The sequence below is a fragment of the Danio aesculapii genome, chromosome 24 (assembly GCF_903798145.1).
Source record: "Danio aesculapii chromosome 24, fDanAes4.1, whole genome shotgun sequence".
In the NCBI taxonomy this organism is placed as follows: domain Eukaryota; kingdom Metazoa; phylum Chordata; class Actinopteri; order Cypriniformes; family Danionidae; genus Danio; species Danio aesculapii.
The window spans coordinates 804,947-813,836 of NC_079458.1; positions in this window are offsets into that span (position 1 = coordinate 804,947).

The following is an 8,890-nucleotide window of genomic DNA, read 5'->3' on the forward strand; positions in this document are numbered from 1 at the left end:
ATGGTTAGGTTATTTTTTACTGCCGTTTTATTTCTTTCCTAATTGTCAAGAGGCAAACAAAAGCAGTTAAAGTACTGTCTACATGTGTTTCTGTCTGCTCAGAGGAAAATATTGACTTTTTGCAGCTAATGCAACAGTTATAGAATTTGGTAGTACGATTTTAGTCTGAGGAATAATCACAGTTCCACGGTTATCACGATTATAGTATTAATTAATTTCATAACAATACTAGTGTAGTGAATCACATGAAAACTCCTTATAGTTAAGTGTTATTTATTGCTGCTCAGTAACCAATTATAACAGCACAAAGTAATAATAATAATTAAAACAAACAAAAGTCCACTTCTCTTTGGACTTAAAAATAAGTGAAAAACATTTACACTAAAAATAAGTGAATAAATGAATGAATAAATAAATAAATAAATAAATAAATAAGAATAAATTAATACAATTGTATTTGTCTAATGTAAATCAAAGCTTCATATTAGCTGAGTATTTCCCTGTTAATAAGAACAAATGTAGTCAAAGGCTGCTGATCCTCTGTCTGAAAGGCACTTTTCATCAGCTATATTATAAACTTGTTTAGTATTTTCATTTTGTATGTTTTTCTCTTAGGAGTAGAAATGTGTATATTCCATACAAAGTATGAAGCTGACCGGCCATTCTTTGCCTTTACGATTAATTAACCTTTACAAATTAAAGCGCGGTTAGTAGTGATATCAGTTAATCGTTGCATCACTATTTGCAGCCTGAATTGACAGATTTTGTGGTGGCTATTCTTCAAATTTGCAGCAATATTTCAGCATTTCTTGTTTTGTTTTTTGTTTGCTTTGCTGTCAGAATATCCACAGATTCACACATCTTAGTTCATCATTACCTTTTTGACCACAGGAGCCACTGGTGTCTAAAATGTATAAAAAGGAGCACTGAGAGAAACAGAGATGAATTGTTTTCCTTTTAACCATATAAAGCCTACTGCATCATATTTGATACATTAATGAATGACCAAAATAAAACTCTCAAAGTCTCTTCATGGCGGCACGGTGGCTCAGTGGTTAGCAATGTCACCTCACAGCAAGAAGGTTGCTGGTTGTCATTTCTGTATGGAGTTTGCATGTTCTCTCCATGTTGGCTTGGGTTTCCTCTGGGTGGTTCGGTTTCCCCCACAGTCCAAACACATGCGATATAAGGGAACTGAATACATTTGACTGGCCGTAGTGTACATCCATTCATTCATTTATTCATTCATTTACTTTCCTTCGGCTTAGTTCCTTATTTATCAGAGGTCGCCACAGAGGAATGAACCGCCAACTATTCCAGCATATGTTTTACACAGCGGATACCCTTCCAGCTACAACCCAGTACTGGGAAATACCCATACACACTCATTCTCACACACACTTATACGAACAAAGATACAAATGAAATAAACCATGTTTTACAGTTTTCTGTGGAATCGAACAGTATTCAGGTACGGAAATTCAATAATCACATGTAAAATAAATCTGTTTTCATTGCATAAATAATTAAATAAAAAAAAATGTAAATGTTTTCTAGTTATATATCCAACTTAACATGTAACAATGTAATTTCGATGCTGATACAATATATATATATATATATATATATATATATATATATATATATATATATATATATATATATATATATATATATATATATATATATTATGCAGCCCTAGTCTATATTTTACCTAAATATGATAAAAAAAACAGCATTTATAAATGTTGTGTTAATGTGACTAGTTCATTAAGCCTCAGTAATTTATACATTGTCTCAGTTTTATGGTTTGTCAATGCTGTGGACAAGGTTTGCACAGATGTGAAGTGAGGACAGACTGATTAAACGCTCTCCGCAAACTGAAACAAGGTCACTGTAAATCAATGAGGGCCGCCTTAAGTGACCAGAGCTTTATTATCAACAATTTATTAGAGAATTATTTAATCCTGACAAGACGGTGAAGTGGCTTCAATCTAGACGAGCGCTTTATTCCTCTGAGACTGGTGTTGTTAATTAACCCGCTGAGTTACCGTGGTCATAAAGTCATCATTGTTTCTGCTGTGATGGATCATACGTGGTTAAAATGAAGCTGAGATTAGAATTAGACGAATGGATGAACCACAACAGGACAATCAAGTTACTTCATCTCAACTGTCTGCGGGACAAGGGCATTATTTCACTAGTGCACACTAATCAACCATTACACTGTAAAACCTAATAAGTTAACTCAAACCGTTTAAGGAAAACGATTGCGGCAAACCGTTTGAGTTTTGAAACCAATAGGTTTGAGTACTGTAAACTTATATACACTCACCGGCCACTTTATTAGGTATACCTGTTCAACTGCTTGTTAACGCAAATTTGTAATCAGCCAATCACATGCCAGCAACTCAATCCATTTTGGAATGTAGACATGGTCAAGATGATCTGCTGCAGTTTAAACCGAGCATCAGAATGGGGAAGAAAGGGGATTTAAGTGACTTTAAAAGTGGCGTGGTATTTCAGAAACTGCTGAGCTACTGGGATTTTCACGCACAACCATCTCTAGGGTTTACAGAGAGTGGTCTGACAAAGAGGAAATATCCAGTAAGCGGCCGTTCTCTTCGCATGGTCGGGTCAGAATTTGCTGTTAACAACATGAAAGCATGGATCCATCCTGCCTTGTATCAACAGTTCAGGCAGGTGGTGGTGGTGTAATGGTGAGGGGGATATTTTCTTGGCACACTTTTGGGCCCATTAGCGTTACCATTACCCCAGTTCCAATTGAGCATGGTGTCAATGCCACAGCCTACCTGAGTATTGTTGCTGACCATGTCCATCCCTTTATGAGCACAGTGTCTCCATCTTCTGATGGCTACTTCCAGCAGGATAACGCTCCATGTCATAAAGCGCAAATCATCTCAGACTGGTTTCTTGAACATGACAATGAGTTCACTGTACTCAAATGGCCTCCACAGTCACCAGAGCTCAATCCAATAGAGCACCTTTGGGATGTGGTGGAACGGGAGATTGGCATCATGGATGTGCAGCCGACAAATCTGCAGCAACTGCGTGATGCTATCATGTCAACATGGAGCAAAATCTCAGAGGAATATTTTCAGTACCTTGTTGAATCTATGCCACGAAGGATTAAGGCAGTTCTGAAGGCTAAAGGGGTCCAACTCGGTATTAGCGAGGTGTACCTAATAAAGTAATGTGGCCAGTGAGTCACATTGGTTGCCAGTTGCTCCTGAAAACCAAGAAGAATATATATATTTTTTAATTTTAAGTAACAATAGTTCTTTTTTTATGGTTTCAGTCAACTAAAATCATCTAAAGAAATTTCTCTGTTTTAAAATGTACACCACCAATTTCCAATTTAATATATAGTACATTTAAAGTACAACTCTGGCAATTAACAAACCATTAACTAAGACTTTTAGCTCAATATACTACTAATTTGCTGCTTATTAATAGTTAATGTAGCAGTTGGGTTTAGGTATTAGTGATGTAGAATAAGATCATGCTGAATATCTACTAATAAACAGCCAATACCTTAATAATAGGCATGTAATAATCCTCTAGTTAATAGTGAGAATTGATACTTAAACTACAGTATTACTGAAAACATTTTAAACATCTCATCATGACATTGCTGCTAGTGATGACACTTGATGCCTACTTGTATTTTTTTTATATATATATATATATTTATTATCTGTTTTTTGTCCTGTCTCTGTAATCCTGTTGCACTGTAGAAGCTCTGTCACGAAAACAAATTCCTCGTATGCGTGAACATACCTGGCAATAAAGCTCTTTCTGATTCTGATTCTGTTTCTGTAAGCACACTGACATTGCCTTACACGTGCTCAAATCAGTTTATTTGAACAAATATCTCCTCTGTCAATTACAGTAATGATGATTTGTTAGCGAGCCCTGCATGTATGCACACACAATTTCTGTCCTTTTGCATCTACAGCTGATGGCACAGAGTGAAAATGGATGCTTCCAATGACTTTTCCCCAAGTCATTTCCAGACATGATTAAGCATAACGGCGGCGCTTCAGGTTTTTTGGCAGTGGATTTAGAGTTTGGATTTTTGTATTTTGGCAATTGGCATGTATTAATATTAGTTAAGTTAGAGATAAAGTACTTCTAAGAGTTTGTTAGTAGGTTGTTCTGGAGATTTTGGGGTTTTGTGTGTATCTGTCAAGAGAGGGTTGCAGTTGACATGTAGAAATATTAGTTAAGAAAGAGATAAAGTACATCCAAGAGTCTGTTATGGAGATTTTAGTTTTGTGTGTGTGTATCTTTCAAAAGATGGTTGCACATCTTTAAAAAAATTGCATTTATTTTTGGATCTTGGCAATTGGCATTATTATTATTGGCATTATTATTGGCAATAATATTAGTTAAGTTCAAGATAAAGTACATCCAAGAGTTTGTTAATAGGTTGTTTTGGAGATTTTAGTGTTTTTGTGTGTATCTGTCATGGTTGCATATCTTTAAACATTTGTTGTTACTTAGATGCACTGAATTTTGGCATTTTTAGCAACTGCTGTGTAATAATATTAGTTAAGTTAGCATATATGTAAATATAGACATTTCATTTGCCACCAAATTTTGGTAATTTGGCAAAATATTATTAGTTAATTTAGAGATAAAGTAGATCCACACTGTAAAAATATCCAGACCGTTTTCTGTATTTTGTGATTCATGTTTTCATTTTTATTTTGTTCCTGTTTATTTAAGCTTCTGAACTGCATTTCTTTGAGTGAAAATGGATGCTTCCAATGACTTTTTCCCCCAAGTAATTTCCAGACATGATTAAGCATCACGACGGCGCTTCAGGTTTTTTGGCAGTGGATTTGGAGTTTGGATTTTTGTATTTTAGCAATTGGCATGTAGAAATATTAGTTAAGTTAGAGATAAAGTACTTCCAAGAGTTTGTTATGGAGATTGTGTGTGTGTTTGTGTGTGTGTGTGTGTGTGTGTGTCTGTCAAGAGATGGTTGCACATCTTTAAAAAATGACATTTATTTTGGCATTTTGGCAATTGGCATGTAATAATATTAGTTAAGTTCGAGATAAAGCATATCTAAGAGTTTGTTAATAGGTTGCTTTGGAGATTTGAGTGTTTTTGTGTGTATCTGTCAAGAGATGGCTGCACATATTTAAACATTTGTTGTTACTTAGATGCACTGAATTTTGGCATTTTTAGCAACTGCCATTTAATACCATTAGTTAAAGGGCACCTATGGTGAAAAATCTACTTTTCAAGCTGTTTGGACAGACATATGTGTAGGTATAGTGTATAGACCGTCATATTGGGGGCAAATAAACACACCCAGTGCTTTTTTTAATTCAACAACATAAAAATGGTGGACCAATTGAAGCGCCCACCAATATTGATTGACAGCTGCGCGTATTAACATGTCTCCATAGTAACGTGTATAATCACATCAACTAGACAGGATGTGCGCAAAGCAACCGGGAATAAAAGGTGTGTTCAGTTCGTTAGGATCATCAATCATCATCAAACGTGATCAAGAGTGAGTTTTACAAGTTTAACATGTTTTAAAACAGAGCACGTGTGTAATGAAGTACAGCGATTCACTTCAGCTTAATTCATCAGCACAGCCGCGTGTCAGAACAATTATAAAGGAAGACGCTTCAATCCCGGTTTGTGGATGTTAAATCAGGTTTATTTTGTACATTAATATAAGAGATCTCCATACAGCAGTGGAGATTAATCTGTAGCGTGTCACATATGCGTGCAAAAAGAGTGCAAAGCTAAACGCGCGCTCTGTCTGTCTGTGTGTGTGTGTGTCTGCGCTGTGTGTGTGTGTGTGTGTGTGTGTGTCTGCGCTATTTGTGTGTGTATGTCTGCGCTATGTGTGTGTGTGTGTGTGTGTGTGTGTGTGTGTGTGTGTATCTACGCTATGTGTGTGTGTCTGCGTCTGTAAGTTTTTCTCACACACGTTATGTGAGATCTGCTTCCTGAGCAGCTATAATATAGACACTTCAAACAGCTATAATAAATAATCTGATGGGTGTTTTGAGCTGAAACTTGACAGACACATTCTGGAGACACAAAAGACTCATATTAAATCTGAAAAAGGGGTAATCTAGGTGCCCTTTAAATAAGCACATATGTAAATATAGACATGTCTTTTGCCACCAAATTTTGATACTTTGGCAAAAATATTATTAGGTAATTTAGAGATAAAGTAGATCCACACTGTAAACATATCCAGACCGTTTTCTGTATTTTGTGATTCATGTTTTTATTTTGTTCCTGTTTATTTAAGCTTCTGAACTGCATTTCTTTGAGTGAAAATGGATGCTTCCAATGACTTTTCCCCCCAAGTAATTTCCAGACATGATTAAGCATCACGACGGCGCTTCAGGTTTCACCCCTCATCCTCGACATTTTTACAAATACGCACAGAACTCATCCTAAGAGAGCGGAGGACTCACTTGAGTCTGATTTCAGTGGGCGTATTGATTTCAGAGCGTCATTAGCGTGTTGCTAGCATGCTAACAGCGAGAGGATTGCGCGTCTCCCCCGTGATTACAGCGGCCCACTGAACCTGCTGTCAATCAACCCCTCCCGAACCCTCACCTTCAGGGGAACCGCAGTCTGCATGCATGTGTGCGTGGGGAAGCAATTAGTGATTAATACACTGATTAGCATTGAAAGGCTGGCTGTTAGCGAGACGCAGGGCGATTTCCATGGAGCCGGTGTGGGTGTGTAGCCTGTCATCATCGCTGACAGACGTTTCTGCTGCTACTTGAGCAACAGCTTAAATCTTCAGGGTCGAACCCGGGTCACTTTAAGCGACTGGGCTTGATTGCAGACTTTTTCTGGAGATTTTAAGAGTTTTTTGTGTGTATCTGTCAAGTACAAAAGTCCTAAGAGGACATGCATTCAAATATTTTTTCTTTCTCGTTTTCTTGTGATCGTGACTTTAATATTCTCGTGATTTTGACATAACAACTCGTTTACTCATGATCACAACTTTAATTATATTGTGATCTCGTCATAACTAAAAGTTGTGGCCCCTTTTAACAAGGTGTACAGTAAGTCTCTGATGTCTCTGGAGTGTGTAGTGAAGTTTGAGCTCATAATAGCACATAGATAATGTTCTCTAACTCTCTGAAACTGACCCTTTTAGGCTTTGATCCTAATTGTGGCGTTTTGGTGACTGTCCCTTTAAATTCAAATGAGATTGTGCTCTTTTCAAAAGAGGGTGGAGCTACAGATGCCTGTGCATCAGCATAGTGGCAGATTCAAAAACAATGCTGTGTCCCAATTCGCATACTTATACAACACCCTAAAAGTATGTACTTTTCTGTGAAGGAAAAATAAATACTTTTGAGTGTGTAACAGAAGAGTATGCAAGCTTTGGGACATACTACTTCCTCGTTAACAGATCGTTGTGTTCGTTAGTTACATCAAATGTCCATCATCTCGACACATCCTCCACATTTCTGTCATATTTAACTACCAAACTTATTGGAGAACCAGCAGCAGGTTGATCTCCCGTTAACAAGTCTTTCATGCAGAGAAATCTCCTCACCTCTTTGGATAATTATCCATTCAGATGTTAATGTCCAGACACGTCTTTATATAAGTTCAGTATTGTTGTTGCAGATGAAATACAACACAGAAAACGTGATTTAAATATTTCCCAGTGAGCTAGATATTCAGTCCTACAAACATCTATACTGAAGCCTCTCTACTTGATGGTTGGTCTCGCGAGTTCATCATGTTTGTAGTTTGTTTACACTTTTCACTTGCGTTTGTAGTTCTAATCGAATTCACGTCTAGTGGGCAATATCAGCGAGTATGGACCGTTCTCCATTTAAAGGTTTTACCGGGAATAGTAAATCATCCAGGAACGCTTGACATACTCATAAGAGTTCACACTTAGCTGATGATCAATAAAGCGTAATTGGCATGCTGTCCCGGGAGAGAGCCCTGAGCTCGTAATATCCTCGAGCCTGGGGCTCCCTCCCATTAGCAGGGCGAGAGGGGAGTTCGATTTCAGATAGGTCTTGGGAACTCCCTTGCTTGTCGCTATGTGAGAAGTGTAAACTAAGGTTGTCTTAGGTGAGAGTTTGGATTAATCGATTGGCTACAGAAGGGCTATTCAATTGGCGGCCCGCGGGCCACATGCGGCCCAGAATCAACCTCCGAGTGGCCCAGCCCGTGGTTCCGCCAATAGATAATAAATTAATATATTTTATTAATTAATTGTTATTTAATATATTATATTAATATAAAGTATTTATTATGTCTATGGTCCCGCCAAAAATGCAAATTCCTACGTAAATTACGTAGCCTGCAACACAATGCAGAGCGTGCCCGATTGGAAGAGGTGTGCCTGAGCATGGTTCACTCGGGCTCAGGCGCGGTACACTTGTAGGGTGCAAAGCATACCTGAGCCCGAAACTGAAGACGGGACGTGACTATCATAGGGCTGATTACGGAGCTAATGTGGTGCCAGTGTTGATCATAAGCACGTGATCCTCTCGAAATTAGTTTATAAATTAACCACACTTGCAAATTGGGACACAGCACAAGACTAGCGTCCTATGCTAATGACAATCACTAATGGGCGGGGCTTTCCCTTTGATGACACGTACAAAGGGAGAATGTCAATCAAAGTGTTTCTACAGACTGTTTATATTAAGTCTGATTATAACTAATAAAATTAATACTATTACTATGAATACTATTATTAGAAAATCAATACATTATTATCATTAGCTGGTTATATTCACAGACTGTTTAAACCCCTTATAAAATTGATTTTTGCATAATCCTTTAACAAACAGCTCTAGTAAGACGCATGCACATCTCTATTACTCCCCTACAGCAGCAG